Source organism: Podarcis filfolensis, assembly GCF_964270895.1.
Source record: "Podarcis filfolensis genome assembly, chromosome: 8".
In the NCBI taxonomy this organism is placed as follows: Eukaryota; Metazoa; Chordata; class Lepidosauria; order Squamata; family Lacertidae; genus Podarcis; species Podarcis filfolensis.
Window position 1 is genome coordinate 30,728,776 of NC_139611.1, and position 25,882 is coordinate 30,754,657.

The following is a 25,882-nucleotide window of genomic DNA, read 5'->3' on the forward strand; positions in this document are numbered from 1 at the left end:
GATATTAGACTTAAAGATGGAGTCAATTTTCACCATATATCCCCATTAACATTAATAGGCAATATGAATAGCAGGTGTCTGAAACTTCTCTTTAAGCCAGAATTAATTTTGAGCGCCGAGAGTTTATAGATGGCAATGCTTTCTCTAATTTTTTGTTTTTCCTTTTGTTTGTTTGGTTCCCTCCTCATTTTTTTTTAATGGATGATCTTTTCCTTTTAAACTGAACATCAGTTTGTTGCTTCCTCCAATACATCTGGATATTTTAATAGTAGTATCATTTGAATTGATGCGTTGTTTCCTTCAGAAAATAATAACCTCAACTGTGCCAATATGAAACAGCAATCCTCCTACTATACTACCCACACCTACAAGTATGCAGTTATTTTTTATTATTTTTTTGCAAGCTGTATTTCGTCAAATATACTTCAGAGTTATGTTAAATACTACTGCCTTTTATATTATATTGTGGGTCTTAAAGAGCACGATCTCAGTCCAGATGGGTAAACCCAAACTGGTGTATGTCAGAGCAACCTTTTTTTTAAATAATAATAATAATAATAATATACAAACAAAGCAAAATCTGCTTTTAAAAACCTACCCTTGCAGAAGAATTTGCAGTAACCAAAAGCACACTTCTATCATTTGGTGCTTATGTTGCCCCACCTCATTTGTTCCGTATTTCTTGTTCTGTGGGTCAAATGAAGCTACTAAGACTGTGATATATATTTTTTGCAATTAATGTAGGTTAAATAGCAGCAGCACCTTCTTCTAGGAAAAAAAAAGGGAAAGAGGATTCTGACTCAAAGATAAAACCTCTTGTGACACACCTTTTTAAAAAATCAGCCTCACCCTCCCAGTTGCTCTGGACTCTCTGCTTGTTTATAGATCACCCTCATGGTCTGGCACATCTTTTTCTAGGCATCTGATTAAGTTAACAATGCACTGCTATTTGCATGCAGATTTGCCAACCCTTTCTCTACAGCTGCTCCCAAAGACTTGGGCTCTCTCTGTAATGTGATAGCACAGCAGTCAGTAAATGCAATCTTTGTCAAACCCAGGTGTGCTCTTGATTTGGTTCTCATTCGTTCCAAGCTATTTTTTTCCCCTCTCTCCTTCTCTCTCCCTTTCCTGAAGCATTTATAAGACTCTATTATAGTACAGCCACATCTGGAGAGAAAAAAAATCCTTCAATTAATTGCATACTTTTAAAACTATGAAGACATATTCAGAGAGAAAATTTTACCATGATTGCTGTTGCCTTTCTGTCTTCCAAAAAAACATGACTCTACCCTCCCCATCTATTTGTTTCACCTGGTAAAGGTTGACCTAAAATCAGGTTGCTCATAATGAACTCCATATACTCAGTATTTGATATAATCTCTAGAAAGAAATCTGATGGGTGATCATTGCTTTTGTTCAATAGGAGTAGAAGATTGTGATTAAGAATCTAATTAACTGCCTTAAAGCTTTTGTTCTGAGTAAAACAATTTTGAGTTTAGAATGCACCAGATATTGTTTTTAGTCCTTCTTTCCAAGTGGATGTGAGTTACCGTCACAATCTCCAAACAATTCATTCTGCCAGTGGTAAAAAAGCAGAACCAAATTTGATCAGCATGGCAACTTAAATGCTGTTTTCTTTGTGCAACAAGAGTAATTTTTCAAGATCAAGTTTGAAGTAGATTAGTGCAGAAATATGAGCTAAGCCGTCACTCTTATCATCTGAGTATGGATAAAGGATGCATTCACTCAAGAGCACCTCGAAGTTATTTTCTGAGGAGGGGTGGAAAATCCCTCTGTCATCCTGAATGCATGAAGTTCATCACAATGAGGTGATAAATGGGGGCTGGCAAATACTTCTGACAATTCCCTATCTGTTGATGAAAATTTATCCCCAAAAGAAAAGAATATTTCTTAATTCAAAATCTAATTTATGGTGACAAAATGTAACTTTTTACTGCAAAATTCTTTTTCCCAATATTTCTCATGAAGAATACTTCACAGATAGAAAAGCCATTTCAAAATAAGAAACAACTCACTTTGCCTAAATGGCCAATATCTGGCCAAGGAAATTTAGCAAATATGAGAGAGAGAGAGAGAGAGAGAGAGAGAGAGAGAGAGAGAGAGAGAGAGAGAGACACCCTGAACTCAGGAAGAGAGGCAACTCAAAAGAAAAACAAACATATTGGCAGGGGAAAATGAGCAAACTCAGGTACAGATTCTGAGCTAGAATTTCTGTTCATGGCCAGCTGGGGTTGAAATGTTCAAGGAAAGGCGGTATCAAAAGTTGCTGGTCCTTCAGCTGTGCCATGGAGCGACATTGTGTCACTTCTCTTCCACCATCCACTGCTGCCTGATGTAATGGCTGCGCCATGTGACAAGTGATGGAAGGACAAGCCTGGCTTCTCAACAGGGCTGGTGGTGGCAGCCCTGAATCCCTTTTTGTCCCTCCTCCCTCATGGGCCCCATCTTCTGTTGCTTCAGCTTTCTGTTTTCTCCAGGTCTTCTGACACAGATCATTTGCCTCAGTAGTTTCCTCACTTGCCACCACCATCATGAACTGATGCCCATAAAGAGCAGGTTGTCAGAGCAAGATGCACACAGAGACTTTCCCAGAGCCAGATGTGTACAGGAGCAAAATAGCCCCAGTTCCATGGGGCTTTGGGAGCTACCTAGCAGGCTCCCAGCTGCAGCAACAGCAATGACCGAAAAGAAAGAAGGGGGGGTGTCAACCTTCCCCTTACCTGCAGTTTTGCAATGGACACCCCTCAGTTTCAAAAGGTCTGTAACCCATATTCCTAGCTATCCAAACTTTTTGACTTATCTTGTGTCAAGTGTGGTTGACCAAGCGTGGAACTGCCAACAGAAATATTTCCAAAGATATCTGTTTGGTAGCTAGTATTAACTGTACAGTTTTAAAACAAAACATTGTATTATTTTTATTTTTATAGAGATGAGATGAGATGAGTGTTACTATGTTTGATAATGGAGAATTTTCAGTCGTACATTTAAACAAAGCGCACAAAAACCAAAAGTTTTCTTTATTCACATTGTGGACACTAATAAAACTCAAGTGGATCTGTGTAAAATCCAAAAAAAAACAACTCCCCCCCGCAAAAAAACCCTGGGGATGCTACTTTTACCCCCCTCACAGAACTACAATCCTCAGCACCCTTAACAAACTAGATTTCCCAGGAGTCTTTGGGGAGAGCTCATGTGTTTTAATTGTATAGTGCGCACACAGCCAAAGTCAACCCCTCTGGAGTTAGAGTTGCTCCACACTTCTTGTTTCGGCTGTGTATTTGACAGGAAGGCTACACTAGCACTTCCCACAGTAAGCACATAATGTGGGAAAGCAAGGTGCATTCCCTGCGGCTCCCAAGCACTTGTGCCCTGTGTGCTTCAAAAGGTGTGCCCTTCACATGTTATGGGATTTCTGTGGGAAACACTGTCATTGCAGGAAACACAAGTTGCCATGCAAAGTGGATCAAGCAGAGGCTGTTCCTGTACAGATTCTCAGATTGCTATGCCTATTATACACACAATGGTATACACAACCAGAGAGCAGATGGCATGACAAAACTTCCTGCAGGACAAGGGATATGTCTCATTACAAGCCTAACTGCTAAAACGTCTCCCCAGAACCACCCACCTGTCTTGATGACTTGGAAGATAGTTCTTGAAACCGTAGATAATTCTGAAATTGTGCATGAGAGAAAATTCCATTCTGGGTGGTTAAGTCCACTCAAAGGTGACTATGGGGTGAGGCGCTCATCTTACTTCAGGCCGAAGGAGCCAGCATTTCTCCACAGATAGCCTTCCAGGTCATGTGGCCAGCATGACTAAACCACTTCCGCCACAATGGAACACCATGACGGAAGCCAAAGGGCACGGAAACGCCATTTACCTTCTCACTGCAAAGGTACCTATTTATCTACTTGCACTGGTGTGCTTGTACCTGTAACAATGATCCATCCCATCAAATATCTCATGTCTGAAGTTGGGCAAAAACCCTTCACAGCTAAGTTTAAAAACATTATAAACTGAGGACAAGATGACCACAAAACAGTTGCCTTATTAAATTTTGTACGAGGCACTGGGTTTCTAGATTTTTCTGGTGGCCTTGCACAGTCAGGCTTCTTAAGAACCGTTGACACCTAATGTGCAAAATTACAATCCTTGTTGTTTCCTCACGCAGCAAGCCTGCCCAAGTGTTTTGCACTTGGCACCATTGCTTATCCACTCACGGTACGCTTTCTCAGTGTCCGTTTGGCTTCCTTTGGACCATGGTTGCAAACCTTTATATTTTTATACGGGCTCATCATCAGCTGAGCATCACTGTGCCCATGCCATTGACATGTGCTGTCCTTAAAAGCAAAACAAATAAGGTGCGGGAGAGCTGGCTGTCAAAACGATTGCATCATGGGCTAATAAAGAAAAGCAGAAGAGATAGGATAGATTATGCTCCTCCACTAGGTACTTTAGTAGGGATGGTTTGACTTTTGGCCCGGGCACATATGCCAATGGCAAGACGAACTCAAGGGACCAACAAAAAAGAATGTGTGTTCACAGCTGTACAGTGCTCCAATACAGATTACATGTTTTCAGGGTTGCGGCCACAACAGAATGCTAATTAACATACTGGAGTGATGAGAACGGCTGTAAGGGCCTTATTGTTCCATTATTTCATGCAGCCCAGCTGCCTTTGTTTATATCACTTATCCTCTCGTGCCACAGGTTTTCACTCCAAAAATACTATCCCAATACAATGTTAATATTTAAAAAACAAAGAGGTGGCAGATTGTCATTTCTGTGTCAGTCTCAAACTGCGGAACTGTTAAGCTGTTCAGGGTTCGGTATTTAGAAATAATTTAACAGCCATATTCCGACACTGCCTGCATTCTAACATAATGGCTGACTGTGTGAACCAAGCAAATGCATAACTATCCTGACATCACTTATGAGATTTAGATTGGTCAGTTAATGGAAGTCTTTACCAAAATCAATACCATAACAGCTTCTTGAAATGAACGTGACTTTTTTTTTTTTTAAACACAGAGCACTGTGAACAATAAGTACAGAAATATACTACCTTTATATACAACACAAAGGAATTTGAATTTGAAATTAAAAAGCAATTGCAAAGCTTTGGGGAGCCTTCATTTTTTCCCCTTCCATTTGCAAAGTTATGTTAATTATTAAAAATAAATACATACAAAAGTAACAATGCAGAATATTAACATGCCCTAACGTTATTCCCCACCAAAATGAAAAATCAGAATTAAGCTTCCTCTTCTAGTTAAGTACTAATATTGAGGACCAGTACAGTGACGGATAAAATAATGCAGCAAACTTTAAAGCATGCTATCCTACTGGATTTCATATAACTTAATTATTTCGCTGCCTTGTTTTTTGTGGGGAGAGAGAGAGTAACAACTAGTAAAAACTAATAAGGAGCAGCATTAAATTTCACAGGAAACGTTTTAGTAGCCATTTAAGCTGGTTAACTCGCTGAAGTTGGATCTCAGATTTGAAACTAAAAAGCATTAGGTTTCAAGGCTGCTAAGGCCTCCACACTTAGGGTTGCTATACGTCTGGGGAAACCTGGACATGTCCTCTTGGGAGGGGCAAACATGCCCATCTGGGCAGATTTTTAGATTTTGAAGGAAATGTCTGGGTTTGGGGTTTTATTATTTTATTTTGTGGTTGGGGGGAAGGTTGGGCACATTGGGGTTGGGGGGAAGGTTGGGCTCAGGAGGACACTGTACTACAGATGCACCACAGCAGAGTGAGACTATCATAGCGAAGATCAGGTAGGAGCTGTGGTTCTGCCTCCACTCAGGCTGGCAGCAGCTCAGGCTGTTCTGCATGCCGTGGCCACTGCCAGCCTGAGCCAGGAAAAGAGGCAAGTGGGCACAGCAGCTCAGGCTGTGCTCTTCAAGATATGAAAACCCTATGAAGCCATATTTCTATAGGTGGGTGAACTGATGAAGGGAAGGAAGCTCATTCTTCATCGTTACTTTACATTTTCTTAAGTTGAATCTTCAGTCATACGTTCCTCAGTCATCTCCAGACTGGATTACTGTCATGCACTTTACATGGGGCAACCTCTGAAGGATGTTCAGGAGCTTCAACTGGTTTAAAATGCAGTGGCCAGACTTTGGTCTAGTAATCACAGGTCAGAGCATGTAAACCTGATTTTATGCCAGCTCCATTGGATTATTCTTGGTTTCCAGACTCAATTCAAAGGGGTGGATCTTAAATGGCTCAGGGCCAGTTTACCTTAAGAAGCACATGCCCCCATATTGCTGGGAATCAGAGGTCTTCCTCTCAGTGCTTTTGGGGTCTTTTCTGTGGTGGTGCTGTGAGTATGGAATCGAATCAAAACCTTCCTTTGTGTCTCTTTCACCAAAAAACTGCTCAATTCAATGGGCTTTTATGGTATGACACCTAGTTTTGATGCTGTCAGGTATGATGAGCAATATAATCTTGCCTTGCTTTTATTAGGTTGCATCTATTTTATATATGTATTATAATACATATAATAATTATTAATTGTTAATTAATAATAATTATTGATGATGTTAGAGATGATAGATAGAGAGATAGACAGATGATAGATTTTACACAGTTTTATGGTTATGCTGTGTGCTACTCTGAACAAAACAGATTGAAGGATGAGCCCAACAAAGGAAGCTCCTTATACTGAGTCAAACTGTCCATCCATCTAGCTCAGTACTGTTCACACTGACTAGCAGCAACTCTCCAGGATCTCAGGCAGGGATCACATTCCAAGTCCTACCTGGATATGTTGGGGATTGACCCTGGGACCCTCTACATGCAAAGCAGATCCTGCACCTGAACAGGCCTGTCTCAAATGAAGTCTTAGCTGAAGACCTAGAAGAAAATGGAAGACTGCCTTCGGCTGCCTAGTTCAACTCTCTCCACCATGCACAAAATGCTCTTAGATTGCAATCCTATATCTATTTACCTGGGAGTAAATCTGATTGCATCCAATGGGTCTTGTGTGGGCGTGCATGGAACTGCACTCTTTGTATATTAAAGTACAGCAGCCAAGTTACATAATACCACTTGGATAGAACAGAAAAGTTCAAAACTGTCTATATTCACCTTATGGAAGCATTGCTTCATTAGATTCTTGTCAATGCTCCACAGTCTCATTATTTGCACCTGCCACCCAAGTCTGGAGCTGTTTCTCATAAAAAGAATCCAATGTCACTGATGGTCATGAGTTGTGGCCGGTCATGCCAACAGAAGTCCAGCAGCCCTGCACTGGGACCTGAGAAGTGCTTGACCACCTTCCTGTTCTTGTGATCAAAGGCAGGATTGAACATGCCAAGTTCAACACAAAAATCAATTCTCACCCAAATTTGGCTCTGAATGTTCTATAGTACATTGTGCTCCTAGGTGGGGTTACACTATGCAAATAGTACAATCCTGCTACTTCCACATGTAAGTGATCTGGCCCACTAAGATCAGGAGAGGAGCAAACAAAATTGGCCAAGATCCAGTAATTATAGTGAGATGAAGTCTGGATCATAATTTAACTAATCATTTAAGTTAGGGTTGTTGAATTAGGTTGGGATAAGCATTCATCTCTGCTCTCTCCTGCACAATTCACTGATCAGTGACATGCACTAATGGTGGAGACATTAAAGCCATCCAAGTAGCATGAATACCTACAGTTGCTTTAAAAGGGGGGGGGGTGATGTTTAACTAGTAATCCCAGATATGTGTGAAAAGGACTTGGAAGTATGTATCATATGAAAAACTGTAATGAGCTGATTTTAATGCTTCAACAACCCATACAGTATTGCCTAGAATGTTGTTTTTGTTTCAAACATTGCAGATTTTAGACAAAATGGATTGTTTCAAGAGGTGGCAAAAGGATATATCTAGATTTGTCTGGCAGGGCAAAAAGCCCAGAATAAAATTTAAGATATTAACTGATGCAAAAGAAAGAGGGGGGTTTGCCCTGCCGGACTTAAAGCTGTATTATGAATCAGCGGCGTTTTGCTGGCTGAAAAGTTGGCTGCTTCTTGAAAACACAGACATTTTGGATTTGGAAGGGTTTAACAACAGATTCGGCTGGCATGCATATATATGGTATGACAAGGTAAAAATTCATCAAGGCTTTAAGAATCACATGGTTAGGAAAGCATTGTACAATGTTTGGATTCGATATAAAGATTTGTTGGAAAACAAAACCCCTAGGTGGCTGTCACCAATGGAAGCTAAGGAAGTGAAAAAACTTAATATGGAATCCAAATGGCCAAAGTACTGGGAAATTGTAGAACAGGAGGAGGGAAAAGTAAAACTGCAGAGTTATGAGAAATTGAAGTCAAAGGTAAGAGATTGGCTTCATTATTATCAGATAAATGAAGTTTTCAAACAGGACAGGAAAATTGGCTTCCAGGTGGAGAAGTCAAAACTAGAAACAGAGCTATTGGAACTCAATATTAAGAACTTGTCAAGAATGTATAGCTTGCTGTTGAAATGGAATACACAAGACGAGACGGTTAAATCAGCTATGATTAAATGGGCACAAGACATTGGTCACAACATTATGTTTGCTGATTGGGAACAGTTATGGACCACCGGCATAAAGTTCACGGCATGTAATGCCTTGAGAGAGAACATCATGAAAATGATTTATAGGTGGTACATGACCCCAGTCAAGCTTGCAAAAATTTATCATATGCCCAGTAATAAATGCTGGAAATGTAAGGAAACTGAAGGTACTTTCTACCATCTTTGGTGGACGTGCCCAAGGATTAAGGTATTCTGGGAAATGATTTATAATGAAATGAAAAAGGTGCTTAAATGCACGTTCGTGAAGAAACCAGAAGCCTTTCTCCTGGGCATGGTAGGCCAATTGGTGTCAAGGAAAGATAAGACGTTTTTTATGTACGCTACAACAGCAGCAAGAGTACTGTTAGCAAAGTATTGGAAGACACAAGAACTACCCACACTGGAAGAATGGCAGACCAAGGTAATAGACTATATGGGACTGGCGGAGATGACCGGCAGAATCCGAGACCAAGGGAAAGAGACGGTGGAAGAAGACTGGAAGAAGTTTAAAATCTATCTCAAGAACTGTTGTAAAATTAATGAATGCTAAAATGTTTTGGGTAATGCAAAATAGAATTGCAGCGATTAACAATTGGATATGAGAAATAAGATCTAAAGAAAGTGGTATATTGAAATTAGGGGATGCTGAAAAGATTGATAACAGGGATGCAGAAAGGGGAGGTATGGGGAAGTCGCTGAAAGAAGGTTCAAGAAAAGAAAGGTTAAGAAAGTATACGTGTTTATATGTTTGTATGTCTATGTATTGTGTTGTATTGTTTTGTATTATGTGTGGAAAAACCAATAAAAAATTTATTAAAAAAAAAAAAAACAACCCATACAGTATTGGACCATGAACATGCCACAGGTGTGCAACAGTGCAATATCCATCATTTTTCTAGCAATGACCATTCTTCCTACTGTGGACACTATATAAATTGGTCTAATTACATCCAGGAGCTAGCTAAATTGCCCAGCTGCTTTCTGTTTTAGGCCCCCAACTAGTTTATATACCAATAATAATAAAACAACTTTGTTTTATAGCAACTCAATTTATTACAGAGATTTCCTTCTTTTAATTTAAAAAAAAAATGGCTTTAGGCATTTTCCACTGATGAAACTCCAGCTTTAGTTCCTGACAGTATCTGTCAATTGATCAATCAACTGATAAACAGAAATATTTATTATTTATTATTGAATTGATAGTCCACACCTTTCCTCCCCAGTAACAGCTTTTGCAGGAGGGCAAAGGCATTGGCATACTTGTGGTGGCATCATGGTTGCTGAGGCAGGAATGGGATGGGGCAAGCAGTGGGAAGGTCAGAGGAGCTCAAAGATGGTGGCAGGGGCCCAGAGGTGCATGTGCAGAGCCATTGCAATCCAGAGTCCCCCCCACCTCATTATGGGCTCCTCATCCTATCCCAGCATGCATAGCATTGCTGCCACCTGTAGGATGCTACTACCTCCACCTACCATCCACCCAAACAGCCACTGTTGTGTATACACACATGCACATAATAAGGGATAACTATAGAGAAGTGGTTCCCAAACTATTTTCAGCAACTGCCCCCACAGTTCCATAAATTTATCCCCACTGCCCCCTCATCTCCCCTATAAAAAGCATTGTTCAGAATAATAGTTTACATGACCCAACTAAGGAAGATAATAATGCAGTAAAATTAAAAATACAGTGGTACCTCTAGTTACGGATTTCATTCATTTCGGGGTGCCGTGCACACCCTGAAAATCCGTAACTAGAGGCTCTGCTTCTGCACATGAGCATGGCGCAATAGAGCGCTTCTGAGCACGCGCAAGTGGCAAAACCCGGAGTATACACTTCCAGGTTTGCCACAACCGTAACCTGAAGATTCCGTAACCTGGAGGTTACTCAACATGAGGTACCGCTGTAGTAAGAATTAATTGCACATTTATTCAAAATCTAATTAAAACTATTTAATTAATTCAACAAAACTGAGGAACTGGATCCAGTAATACCAACTTTTCAAAATCTGATAGTCATTTACACCTCCAGTGCACCCTGCCACCCCCACGGCTTGTTAATGCCCCCCACCCAGGTAATACCATTATCCACTTGGGGAACTACTGCTATAGAAGTAAACAAGTGAGGCCTACAACAAAATATTCTACTGTGAAGGGCTCCCAATTCTGAATTTAAACAACTCCATTCCATTCCCCCCAAACAGCTGGTCAGCATTCCCTGCCTACTGAACATGCTCAGAGCTCACTTGGCTGAGTCACTGAAATTAATGAAGCAACATCAACTTCATTGGGTCTACTCAGAGTAGAACTTAGTTGACTATAGCCCTTTGGTTTCCCCACCCTCTGATTTTTAGAGTCCTCCTCCCCCAAAGAGTTTGCACTTCTGCAAACCTTCAGGTTCCCTAAGCCTGCTCACCTCCCTGCCCCTTCTTCTACATGGGTGCTGCTGCTTTGGCTACATTTATCTATTAAAGCACTTATATACCACTTAATAGTTCACAAATCTACATAAGCAGAATCACTCTCCCCTTGAAGACTGTAATTAGTATAGAAATCAACAACAGATAAATGCATTCTTAAACTAGGTTCTGTTGAGGATGACTAATCTGATTTGCTTGTTTCCTGTGATCTGCCATGCATGTTTTACCATCACACTGGAAGAGCCTTGACAACTTAGGTATTAATGGTAGCTGTGCTCTGCCTCCACAGTTCGAGGCAGCAATGCTTCCGAATACCTGCTTGCAGGTTTCCCATAATGGGCATCTGGTTTGTCACTCTGAGAACAGGATGCTGAACTGTGTAGATGGGCCATTGGCCTGATCCAGCTGGTTCTTCTTGTGTTCTTAAAACTCAATTGTTCCTTTTGTCCTCAAGGGCTGTAATCTAAGACCACTATGCGTGCACATGGAGCACTACATTGCTCATAGCAGCAGGGGTCTTTGATGCGTCCCCTGAAGAAGCTTGCGCTGCTGAAGAGGCAAGCTGCTTTTCAGTTGCAAGTTTAAAGTTTCAGCATGTGGTAGAAACTTCAATTAATCCTCCGACTCTTTAGCGTTTTATTCTATTAATGTTCATTGTGGCCTAGTGTCTCCGGACCGTAATTTCAGAATCCCTGCCTTAGTTCATCTCTCTGAAAATGACTAGAGATAGTCTCTCTCATGTTTAATCATTTAGATCAAAGCATTATTTGCTCCAGAGATGCACATTGGATTTATCAAACAGCGTTCTGAGAAAATGTAGGATGCTAACAGCCTTACCTATTTCACTAACAGAAAGTAATGCTTAAGTTGTTTCCAAGCTATTCTTGCCGTCTACTTCAAGAATTGGCAACATTCAGCGTTGAAAATTGAAGAATTCTGGAGCACAGTACAGAGGAACTAGGAAACTGGAGATTCTCACATCATTGCAGGTTTATAAGAGAAGTCACCTCCCTTTTATATGCCCTTTTCAAAGCACAGGTGTCTTTTCTGAGTCAGGAGTTGGCAAAGCCTCAGGTTTACTTCCTGGTTGATAGTAAATCTATTATTCTTTCCTGTTCAAAAAAATGTGATAAATTTTATGGCACTAATACGCATCCCCAAGAACCTTTGTAATATACTCCTGATACTGATCAGAAGGACACAGGTGGTTATAATGAATACATAGACTTTGTGCACAGAGGGACCTCCATGCTATGTGGGAACAGAAGTGCTTCACGTGTGAAATGGAGAGCCTTCATTGCATCTATTGAGCATTCCTTGATACAGAAGAGAACAAAAGTTCTGTGTTTGTATCAAAGGCTCCTAGACCTTTGCTCTGTTACTATAAATATAGAGCATCATTTTTTTGAGAAATAGAGTGGAGACTATTAAAACTTATTATGTAAGAATGGTTTTGCTTGCTATTCTGATTCACTTATCTCAACAAATATATGGATAATTTGATGTGCAGATGAAGGGGTTCTTACCCCATCAACACAAAGCCACACCAGAGGGGCGGGCATGGGCCCTCCACACCACGGGGCCCACTAGGCCCTCTCCTGACTAGGAGATAAACCTCCTCTGCCTGCTCATTAGAGTTCCAATCTTGAAACTATCACCACATCGCCAAGATCAATGATGAAGCCTGCCTGCTTTTTAAGAGCAAAAGGCGACATTTATACCCACACTCCCCCTTGTTTTGCTTTGCTTTTTTAAATTTGCACAGAATGATCTGTGCAAAGTGAAAGGCGCAGTGTTTTCAGCCACCCTCACCATAATGCTGGAGTGGAGAGGGCTGGAAATACTGACTGTGTATTTGTTTGTCCACATATGCCTTTGTGTATAAGAATGGATGTACAAGTGTGTAACTGCAGGTATATGTGTTTGAGGGAGAGAAAGAGAGGGGGGGGAGTGCTGAGTATCTGCATGTCTGGTGAGTGTGTGTTCTGCATTATTTATTTTATTATTATTATTATTATTATTATTATTATTATTATTATTCATTTATTTATTTATCCCCCACTCTTCAACACATCTGGGTCCCAAAGCAGATTGCAAAACAAAACCTACAATTTACAAAATGTAAAGCATCAGAGCACCGTTCAAACTTTTACTGAGACACTTGAAACTTAGCAGGGATGCTGCCTGCCTGATTCCTTGTTGGGAGGAGTGGGAAGTTCTATAGCAGGCACCGCCAAACTTGGCCCGCCAGATGTTTTGGGACTACAACTCCCACCATCCCTGACAACTGGTCCTGTTAGCTAGGGATGATGGGAGTTGTGGTCCCCAAACATCTGGAGGGCCGAGTTTGCCTATGCCTGTTCTATAGAGTTGTACGTGGGTGTTTGTGGGTGTGGAGGGTGTTGAATTTGCATCTGTGTGTATTTGCACACAGGTATGCACTGGTCATCAGTGCCGGATTAACGTATAAACTAAACAAGCTATAGCCTTAGGGCCTCACTCTCTTGGAGGCCCCCCCAAAAATGAAAGGGAAAATACTGGATGTACATTTTCAAAATATAAGATAAAAACAAATAAAATAAAACCTACATACAGCAACAGTGTTTTGTGTTGTCTAGGCTCCTATGATGTAAGTAATGGGCTCCGCCTGCTAGCCTGCTCCCTAAAATAAAATGGGTTTGTTCATTTCTATATATAGGGTGCCTACATTCAGATACCTGTTAGGTCCATAAATTGCCATATAGCATATATTCAACACAAAAAACAGTGACAATTTGTTGTTGACAAAGGACAGCTGGACATATAAAGGGCCCCATTACCTTCAGTAGCTTAGGGCCTCATCAAACCTAAATCCAGCCCTGCTGGTCATACTCACCACTGGCATGTGACCTTCAGAGAATTAGGCACCACTGCCACTACAAGGAAATGCACAATTTGGAAAACTAGAAGTTTCAGATCCTTTTGCTTTAAACTGATGGAACTGGATTGCAAAAATGCACAGTAATAAACTGATTAAGCCTCTAATCAATGGATATTTGTGTAAGTGCCAGACATAAGGCATAAGTGATTCCATGTGTTAATCGCAAGGCAAGCATTTGTTTCAGCTTGCCTGCATGCGACAAGAAAAAGAGAATTTGGTCTCACTTCAGGGTGAGACATACTAAATGGACTTAAGTAGACACTTAATAAAGAGGAATGATGAGTTAAAGGTATTTGCCTTCTAATGTAGCTCCACCACCACCACCCGCTTCTTCCTGGCCAGACTCCTGATAACAACCACTGGAGACTGACTTGGATACTATCAGATACGTCTTTATTTCTTTAAATAAAGCACCGATCTCATCCCAAAGGTTTGGGACTGGAAGCCGTTTGAAATGCAATATACCCAGTTATAAAGTTCTATTACGCTTCAATTAAAAGAGCTAAAAATGTAATGGTATTGCCATGACCCAAGCCTCTATTAGTTTCATCAAAGCACCAACAGCTAGCTTAAAATGCATAAAGCCTCAAAATATTAACAAGAAGGTAGGCAGCCTTAGACTTTAGAAAGCTATATTCCAGTGAGAAAGATGGTAGGATTCAAGTCACACCCTTTTAATTAAATGCTGTTCCCACTGTTTATATAGTTACATATATTCTTACAGACATTTGTAACATGGAAGTTCTACATTACTGTGCACCTCAAGCATTTTTCCAAAAAACAAACAAACCCAGAAGTTATTACATTATGGAATTTAGATGAAGCCTTTGCTTCAAGAAGTACTGAGACTCACCAGGCTCTTGCAGGCAATCTGCCTCTGCATCTTCAAAAACCGTAAGTTAACAAACAGGCAAGCACGCAGGAAAAAAATAACAATAATTATCGCAATAACTACTTAGCACTTGTATAGTGCTTTGTGCAATGGAAGTGCTGAGCAGACATTAAATAATTAGCCCTCACAACACCCAGGTGAGTTAGAGACATATAATTACCCACACACTGCAGCTGGGGGGAAAGACACTGGGAGATCAGCATAAGAGAGGTAAAAAGGTGCTATTCACCTAGTGCACTTCAGAAAGCAGGACACTGCCTGAAACCTGATGTTACATATGCTTACACAAATGACTGGTAAGAAATTGTGTTTATTCATAAGGACATCTGATGAAAATCAAAACATATGCTGGGCCCAGACTCCCTTCACCCTCCCACCTGGCATTTTGAATACTATCACACCTGGATGGGCTTTATTTGAAAATCTGTTCACAATTCCAGAAATTCAATAGGAGAGTTTCTCTGAGCATATACCGAATGTGTTACCCTCACTTTCCAGTCAAGAAAAAAATCAAAAAGTTTATGAGAAAGCTGCCCTATAAAATAGGTGTGAGGAAACTATGGTCAACAGCAACATCCCGAGGAACAAAAGGTTATGGTTGGAGTCTTTCTTGGCCTAGTTGGAAGTGTTGAGATTTCCTCTTTACAGATGTTACTGTTAGGATGTAGGATCAACGCTTCCTGGACCACAACTAATGCATACGTGGGCTCTTAGAATCGTGACTTCACATACAAACATGTATTGATCCACTAAGTCATGAGTGCATAGGGTTTTGCATTAATGACTATGGCAGTGAAAAGATATGAGCACACACCAAGGGACCAAATATCTTTTCAGTGCCTTAGGTGAACATATGCCCCACACTTGAGCTTTGCTGGAGTGCAAGCTTCCCATTTATCTCCCTCTTGGAATGACTTCTCTCTCCCATAGAAGTGTGGTGAGAATGTGTCTTTTAAAGAGAAAAACAGATTGCATTTTACTTAAACCCAGGGGCTGTCAACCAGTCTGAAATTCACCTATCCTCTAACCTTACTCTGCCTCCTGTACCCCGTCCCTGGAAAACAGCACCAACTAGGGTGATTATTGGTGACATCATGATGATATTCCACAGTGACCAGGGCTACAATGCTACAATATTTAATGCCAGACCAGGTTCCTGGCTCCGAGTCTGATGCTGAATATCAGGGGACCACTGAACCTTAGACTGACAGCAGGGGTTCATTAAGTCAAATGCTACAACACCAAAGCCTGGAGTTCACATGTATTTTTCTTGCACAATGGTGCAGGGAGGCACCAGGCAGGAGAAATGCCCATCTTCAAGCCAGAGAGTTGGCCCTTTAACAGACTAGTTCTCCACAAGGAGGCAGGTCCTAGGAAAGGCGGACTGGAGTCAGAGGCTCAAAGGGGCTGTTTGCTCCCAACCTTTGTTGAAGCATAAAAAAAAAAAAATTCTTTCCAGTAGCACCTTAAAGACCAACTAAGTTAGTTCTTGGTATGAGCTTTCGTGTGCATGCACACTTCTTCAGATACATGCACACTTCTTCGTGCATGCACACGAAAGCTCATACCAAGAACTAACTTAGTTGGTCTTTAAGGTGCTACTGGAAAGAAATTTTATTTTTGTTTTGTTTTGACTATGGCAGACCAACACGGCTACCTATTTGTTGAAGCATGTTGGTCACTGTGAGCTCTCCATGGTGCTGCCTTAGGGAATAGACTTACACCAAGTAAGACCAATGGTCTACCTAACTCAGAACTATTTGCGCTGACTGGTAGTGGCTCTCCTGGAGTTTTAGGCAAGGTACTCTCCTAGCCCTATATGGAAATGCAGGTGACTGAACTTAACACCTTTTGCCCTTTGCTTTGATGCCTTTCTCTTTTGGCTGCTCTGTGAAACCAAAAGAGGGCCATCATGCCTAGCTGAGCAGGTCCACCCATTGCTGTACACAAGGGTCTGTAAAGTTAGGCAACAGGATTTTAGTCTTTATCTCACTCACTTCTCTGTACAGCAGCTCTGGGTATTGACTCCAAGGAAGGGGAAATGAGCAGCTGTGTCGCTTGTAGAGATCTCATTACATGTGTCCCAGAATCCCTAAGGGGTTTCTCCCACACAATTTGAGACCCTATTAGAAGTGTGGAGAGCCTCTGACCCTCCACATATCACTGAACTACAACTACCATCAGTCCAAGCAAGTACAGCCAATGGCCAGTGATGATGGGAGGTGCAGTTCAGCAATGTCTGGATGGCCAACTGTTCCCCGCATCTGAACTAGAAGGACTGAGTTAAATTGCTCAAACAAAAATTATATAGGTAGCAGGTAGCAAAATACTGGAGGCATTTCTTGGGGGGGGGGGGGAGACAGTGAAATTCTCAGATTTTTTTCCCCTCTCAGAAAAATTCTGATCGGAGAAATTGAGCAAAATGGTATATGGCTTCCATCATCTAACAGGGCAATAAAGGAGGGTAGGAAAGAGTAGCAATCAAGCCCATTGCTTCTTTCAATTATATTAAAATTAATAATATTAAGACTAGATCTGCATATGCACCAAAAATCAATGGATTGTGAACATGAGAGACTATTTCATTGAATATTCTCCAGAGGAGGACTGAAATTTTCCAGTAGTTCAGGAAGAGCTTTTAAAAATAAAGCTCAATTCAGCCCTAGAACCTAGACATTAAGAGACAGGTTGCCTGAAAAACTGTCCTCTATTATTGGACTAGGCTGCATGGGTATTTAGCTGCAGAGTGTTGACTGCTACTAGACTGTGGTACTCCAAGTGGAGTGGATGTGATCGCCACATATTCATTACATATAATTAGTGCTAACAAAAGTCCATTGATTTCAGGGCATCTGCTCAATGGGTGGGGAACTTCTAGCCAAATGTGGCCCTCAAGCCCTCTCTTTCTGGCCCTCTGAACTCCAGCCATGATACATAGCCTCTCTTTAGGCCCACACCTCCCATGGGCTTTTATTCACCCCCCACATGCTTTTGTCTGGCTGGAACATGCCCTTAAAACTCTGATAAAGCCTCTTGCTTGCTTGCTTGGGTGTGAGTGCACGTGTAGGAACTAGTGTATAAATGTAAAATTCATATGAATTGCCCCACCCACTCTGTGGCCCCAGAAGATTGCCCCAAGTGGCTCTTGGGGTGAAAACGGTTCCTCACCCCTGGTCTGCTCTATGACTCGGTTTAGTATCACCCTTAGATCTATAATTGAATCCTACCTTAGGGGCCAAGCTACACAAGGTGTGGAATTGCATAATGTACAGGTTCACCATTTGCAAGCAAAAATGAGGTATGTGAACGGGTGCAATTTAGAATGGAAACAAGTGGGTGGGGAGCAGGGGCTTAACCCTTTCCCCTTGGGCAATATACCACCCCAAATGTCCCTGCAGATGCTTTTCTCTTGTGGGGGGGGGAGAGATCCATATCCCAGAACTTCCCATACCCTACTTTTTAAACCCAGCTGTAGGGTGTTTGGATGGAAAATCAGCTTGATGGCAAAAGGTTTAACAGACACTGCTCCCACCAACTCCACTCCCCACCCCAAACCTGGGGTCTTCTATTCATGAAGTTGCTTCTTCTGGTTTTAAAATAAAATTTAAAAAGTTGGGACAAAGTTACATGTTACTATATGCTACATACAGCTTGGTCCTTGGTTAGTGGAGACGGGGGTTGGGGGGAGGAAAGCCGAACAATAAAAAACCTCTGCTCTTTTTAAAAAAGCATCTTTACATAGAATAACTTGTCAGACTCACACACTTTATTATACACTAGTTCCTTTAGGTGGACTGCCTTGCATAGAGAGAAGGGTTAAATTTATGTTCCATTACAACCCCCCCCCCCCGTTCCCCCTCTTTTTTTCCTCCTCCCTCCTTCCTTTTGGTTTCATCTTCTCAGTAAAACACATAACTTAAAATGAAATCAAATATTAAAAATGACAGACTATATAAGTGCTGTGAGTAACTTCAGGTCACGGAGGGAGGGAAATGCAGGCAAGTTGTCAGGCACTATCTGTCAGAGTGAATTAGAAACAATCAACAGAGACTGAAAGGGAAGGTGATTGTTATTAAGCAGTGGGGCTGTGAGCAAGCTACCCAGATGTGGTCATGCATATAAAGAACAGGAAGCAGCAGTTTAATTCAGGAAGCACCGGCAAATAGGGCAGCACAAAGGATAAAAGTCTTTTGTCGCTAATAAGCTGGAAGTTACTTTGATAACAGCAGGGTTAGAGCCTAGAATAAAACACATTTCTTCTCCCTACCATACACCATTAATATCACAGAAATGTGGTAGAAAGGAATGTGTGGCACAAGTAAAGATTAGTTGCCGGGCCTTTGCATCAACAGCAACACAATGTCACACGGCTCATATTATTAATTAGGAAACCACGACTGGCTACGTCTAGGTGACAGGAGTTGGGGGGGGTGCGTTAACTCCCTTTACCTCTGCAATATGTTCAGATCTGGAACTCTGTACAACGCCAAATAATAAGCGCATCATTGTTCCAAGAGGCACACACCGCTAAATGGTTTTGTGCTTTTTCCTCCACCCTTTTCTTCGCCCATGGGAAAGGTGAATAATTGGAAACAGTCTAAATATAATGAAGACCATTTATGTGGTGGCTAAAAATAATTTCGCATGCAGACGGGGCTTGATTTCAGAAGGGGGCAAGAAAGGAAATAAGGATTTTATATGCGGGCATTCGGCAATTATCCTCCCAGGCTAGAGGTGGACAATGGCTTTGTAAACAATGCAGAGATCGAAAAATAAATAGATAAATAAATAAATGATTATTTGATGCCAAAATTCCCCCGCAATGCATGGACAGAGTTTAACTTGGTCTACAGGCATGGCATACAATTTGAGTGGAAACCAAAAGTGTGTGTGGAGGGGGAGACTTTTATCTGCCAGGGATTTGTGGTGAAAAGGGCTGGATTAGAAATATTCTAAGTGAGGAAGTGAGTAGGGGCCCAGACTTACTGGCGACCCCAGTACAGCATGGTTTTCCTGCCAGAACTTCTATGTAGAAAATGTGCAAATCATGCTCCACATGATGCCTTTTAATTTTCACACAGCAATACCCTGGCTGTTGCTTTATCGTATAGCAATGAAGATGTGGCTATGTGAAGAAATTTAAAATTCTTGTAGCTCTTCAAGCATGATAAACAGAATGACCAAGTTCTTCACAGGTCACAAGAGAACCCTGGCTGCACCTCAGTGTATGTTTTGACAACTAATGCATGCTTTTTCAAAAATACTGGCGGAACACGGATAAAGCAGCCCAGTCGTGGAAGATTTGTGGGGTACGGGAATATGATGTAGCATTATAATTTAATCGGCTGCCTTTTTTATACAGACATAGAGACAATCTAAATCAATTTCACATCCTGTGTTATGCGTCAGATCCAACAGATGTGCATATGTACATCTGGAACATGTGATTTCAGGGATCATTGACTATGGATTCAGCCATGGGAACCCTTGTTCTGTGACAAGCTAGGGTAGATTTTGGGACATCTGAATATCCTTTAATCCTCTATTCCCCCAGGGCATAACCCCAAATAATGGCATAATTCTAAATCACATTTTCATGTGACAAAGATCATACAATTAGTAACAGCGATTACGTAAATGGCAGCTGGGGGAGGGATCCAGATAAGGGTCACAGTAGGCAGAGCTTATTTAACCCTTTGCCTCATCTCGATAGGGGGATCTGAGGCTGCTATTTGAACTAAGAAGAAAGCTTCTGCTGATACCAATGGGTCCTTTCAACCTGGTGAACACAGCAGCTGCAGGAGTGGGTGAGGGGTGGGATCACAATAAAGAGCTAAATTAGGTACATGCACACACTGATATTCTAATCCGCTATTTATTTATTTTTAATTGTGAGATTATCATCATGTCTATTTTAGCCCTCAGTCCTTGAAACTATGAAGCAATAATACAGAAAATAGCACCACTGTGCATGTGAAAAGTGCCCCTCCCTTACCACAGGCTACTCACAACCTCCCTTGATGCATTTGGGAGAAACAGTAAGAGCTTCCAGCCAAGAAAGTGCAACTTCCAGATAAGCCAACATCTCTTAATTCAAATGTTCAGCTACAATCTCATTACTTTCACTTATGGCATGAAACAAAAAACAAAACCAAAAACACGTTTCCCACAGGCAAGAGGATAGGATTCCAACAGCCAGCTCATCTAGCCTTGCACAGCCTTTCATGGGCCCAGTGGCTAAGGATATTTACTGCTTGAGTGAAACCCACGTGTTTAGCCTGTGGAACTGAAGCCACAGTACACAACAGCCTTAAACAGGCAAAAGATGCAACCTTCTGCATTAACACAGAATGAGGCACTAGAAAGGGGATTATCTTATTCTTTTTCTCTCTCTCCAGCCAGTCTGTACGTTCCTTCTAACCTCTCAGGCTGTGCAAGTGGCCTTTGTGTAAAATTTATAGTGCTTCTTGCCATCCTATTTATGAAGAATACAAATGAGGCTCCCCTGGACATGCTGTTATTTGACAAACACAAATCCATAAATGATGGCACACATCAATAGGCGAAGCAGCAAGGTGATTATGTGCATGTGTTTTCAAGAAAGGAGAGACTGAATGCACCTGCACTTTATTCTTATTTAAAATGAAGAGGGAGAGCTCCACCTCCGCTGTATTTCAAATTAACTATATAAATATTTTTAATATACTTGGAAAATGTATGTGCTCAATGACTCATGCCAAGTTTGTGTGCTGTGGACCACTTTCTTAACAGCAGCAACATTTATATGGTCATAACTGAAGTTTTTTTAATTTAACACCCCATTAAGAGGAATGAGAGGAAAGGACATTTGCACCTTTGTCGGTGATGTTGCTTCAAGTCCATCTCGGTCTGGATGCAGATGCAACAAGACAGCCTCCCATTGATTTACAAGGCTGCCTCTCAGAAGATGCGGGGCCTGCATCCCTCCCCTCCCCCGCTCCCAGACATTCTAGAAAATGCAGGTGCGCACATGCTGGCGTATTCCGTTAATGGCACATCACTCACTACCACACCGTAAATACTGGATGGAAACAATGGCTATTTTAATAGCATTTTCATTAGCTTGATGCGTTCTTGCAGAGTGAAATCTAGGCTACCGTTATGTTCCAACAACAGTTTGAAAACCAGCAGAATCATATTTAGTTACCTGCTGGGGCATCTTGGCATTGTGAAGCAAGCAGAACCAGAAGGGAGGGCAGAAAGGGGGAAATGAGGGGTGGGGGAAGCAAAAATAGTATATAGCAAGATTTCTATCCGAAGTAGCAGGATAGAACCAAGTCCTATCTGAAGAATCAGGAGGCAGGTAAACCTCAGGTGGCTAACAAGCATGGCAGACACATCCAAGACTTGTCAGTGCAGAACTGGAGGCTGTTTTAGGCAAGGCAAGCCCAGCCCTGAAACCTAAAATATGCTGAGGTCATGACAATGTGGAAGGGGGATTTGCAGGGGAGACTCAGGAAGCAGTAGCGGGGAGCTTAACCTGGCCCTCACCTACTGATACTTCCCTGCAAATGCCCTCTGAAATATGCACCTCCCTCCACAAAAAATAAAATAAATAACAGGCTTATTTCTGAAATTGGCTGTTTGCTTGCACATTTACTACATCTGCATGTGTGTGTGCCCTGGATGGAAGTTCAGCAGGTGATCAGGTAAGGATTTGTGAGTAAATGTTCTAGTAACTCACAGTAAACCGTTCTCTGCTCTGGCTTGCTGGGGTTCTCCAGTGTTCCAGATAAGACAACAATGGATGTCTCAATATCTTCAGCATGAGGAACTGATTTTTCTAAGAGAAGGGGATTGTTTATCAAGGACTGATAAAGCCATTCTTGACTAACTTATCTGGTGAGGAAAATATATATTTGATGCTCATTTCAACTGTCTCAAAATTGGTCCAAAAAAGGATATAACCCCTTATATGCTGCTTCCATGAAAGACACTGGGGGAAAGGGACGGGTCAACAGCAAGTTTGTTATCTACTGGCCTAAGAGAGCACTTGGAAGAATTAAGTTCAAGTTCTGTCTATGTCATGGACTTACTGAAAGGTGACTGTCTATTGGTTTCTGCTGCCCAGATGCTCATGGAGAAGAGGGTTATTGATGGCTGCTACCCATGATGGCTATCCACAGTTTCAGGCAGCAATGCTTCTGAATATCAGTTGCTGGAAACCATGGAGTGGGGGGGGTATCCTTGTGCTCAGATCCCACTTGCAGGTTTCATACAGATATCTGGATGGCCACTGTGAGAACAGGATGCTGGACTAGATGGACCACAGGCCTCACCCAGCAATGAACTTCTGTTATTATGTTCCAATGCAAACTACCAGGAATAACATGGATCCAACTCAAAGGGCAAGGGTGGCTAACTTGTGGTCCTCCATATGTTGTTAGAGTCTAACTCCCATTCGCCCCAGCCAACATGGCTCACAGCAGTAGCTGTCAAAGCAGTTAAGGCTGGTAAAAGGTTCTTCATTAGAAGCTCAAGTGACATCTGTGGCTTGAGGCACCTTTGATCAGTTGGGACTGGTATACCAAGTGTGACCTTACCATGATGGAGACAGCTTGGCCAAAATTACCCAAGCCCTGGTAAGCTCCCTTTTAAACATATCAATGCATTATATGTAGGCAAAAAGAGTCCAGAAATTGTCACTGGTTCAAACAAGGCGATGGACCAGGACTGGGAATTTTGATCACATCATGCGGTGCTTTGTCAGCTCCACCTGTTCCCAGTCCATTACCAGGCCCAATTTAATGTGCTAGCTTTAACCCTTAATGATCCAAAGCCAGGTTACCTGAAAGATCACCTTCTTCCTTGTGTACCTTACACACTTCATCAGAGGGTCTGATGGCTATGAACAGGAATAGAGCCTTTTTAGTGGCACCCCCCCTCCAGTCATGGAACAGGCTTTCTAGAGAGGTTAACCTGGGGCCATCATCCTTGGGGCCTCTGGGTGCCAGGGAATGTGTTTCTTCTCACCCAGGCCTTTTAAATCATTCCATTTTTACTCCCAGTTTTTTAAAATCTGCATTTAAAAATTGTGGCTGTGGTGAATTTTGTTTCCTTCTTGTTTTTATGATGCTTTTTAGTTGATGGCTTTTATGTTTTGTTTTGGATTCAACTCCTTTTTGCACTTATCTGTTGCAAAGCACAGATAACTTTATGTTACGGGACGAAACAGAAACATTGCTAATAAATAAATACAGTACATGCAGAAATAGGACGGGATATATTCTACCCCTTCTTAAAATGCACCTTGGTCTAGTGCATCTAAGACTGGTGACCACAAGGATTCCCAACTGGTGCTTTAAACGTTCTGTAGCAGAATAGCTAACTCTAATGTAACAGCTAAGCGTTGGAAGACTCTGAACTCCCCCATCTGTGTTTTCCTTCCCCCAGAGGGGTGAGCACACTAAGCAGCAATTCCCTTGCTTGGCACATAATCTCTAAACCTTACGGGCAAAGCTAGCGATTTCCCAGTCCGAGCAGATTGGCAGTCGAGATCACTTGTTTGACATACTGTGGGGAGCCCGACACTTACCTTATTAAAGGACGGCCCTCTGAAACGCAGCACAGTTAAATAAACTGTTGCCACCATAATTGTTTAGCAAGCACACTGCTGATAATATTATGAATTGCCGCTAATGTCTGGTTAGTAAATTAATACGGGAGTATCATTTAGTGTTAATTCCAGTGAGTTTCCTGAAGTTAAGTATATGAAGAGGGATTAGTTTCCTTCTAGCCTGCAATACGCCTAAGGAGAATGGCAGAATCACACAGAGCAAGGCCTAAGCCAACTGTATCGAGTGAGATACAAGAAACGTTTTGAACCTGGGATGCCAGTCCGCTGAGAACTTGCTTGCCAAACTATGGACTCTGGTGATCAGGCTGGCAGACTTCAAACTGACGGCATGCAAATAAGGGCTGCAGGATGAGGCAGTTTGACTCCAGGCCCTCTCATGCCCCTTCATGGAGACTTATCTTTGTTTTTCTTAGAAGTCCACTTTTCGAAGAACCAGGAGGACGCTGTCATCCTAATGTTTATTAATAACACCTTAATAAATTAGTAATAAACCGTAATTGATAGCAGCTTTTATCAACTCAGCTCAATTGTCATCTGAGGGTTCTCCACAGCAAAGATTTAAATGTTTCATTTTATTTTTAACTTTCCCTTTCCTCTATTTCAGTAATGTCAGGCAAAGAGGTATGGTTTTACTATGTGAACGAATCATGGTGCAGAATAATTTATGACTTAGGCTCAGGCTTTCAGAAAAAGCTATTTCAAATCTTCACTTTGATTTGGTTGTATCAAAAACTACTCAAAATAACAGCAGAGGCTCTCACAAGTAGAATGCCTTTGCTGCACCTCAAGGAGAGCTAGATGTACTGTGCTCCATACCCAGTATTCAAATTAGCTGCCAAAAGAGAGTGGGGGAGGGAGAGAGACCCCCTTCACAGGCAGCGCAAATTAACTCAGTTTGCATATGGCTGTTGTGTTTGAGTATTCTCAGAATTCAGGACATTTGACAAGTATGTAGAGAGGAAGGAGAGGGTGAGGGGTTGGACAGAGTAGCAGCATCCACAGAAGGAGGTCAGGGGGAGCCCTACACATTACCAGTAGAAGCTTACAGTCCAACAGTGATTTCTGCCCATTTAAAGATGATTCCTGCATCAATGAGGACTAGGGACCTCGTGGCCAACTGAAAGCTGAGGTGCTCACACAGTGAGTAAGAATTGTGTATATAGCCCATGTAAGAAAGACAAAGCTGTATGGGATACATAGGTAGCAGACACTTACAAGTTCACAGAAACTCATTCCAGAGCACCTTCTGGCTTGTAAGATACTGAAACTTTTTTTTATTTGTTGGTTATCAATAAGTAACAGGAGCCTAAGGGTTGTGAAATATAAAACATTTATTCCACAATGAGTAGGTCCCTTGAAGCCTCTGGTTCCAAGCACTCATAGATAGAAACCAAATTCACCGATAAACTAATACCCATGTTAGAAACTAAACTAGAATATGGGAAACT

At 41.7% G+C, this 25,882-nt stretch overlaps 1 protein-coding gene across 5 annotated transcripts in view; it reads right to left on the reverse strand.

Annotated features, from left to right (window-relative positions):
• ZNF536 (zinc finger protein 536) overlaps nucleotides 1-25,882 on the reverse strand; it is a 446,360-nt gene that overhangs the window by 277,647 nt on the left and 142,831 nt on the right. The window lies entirely within an intron of this gene.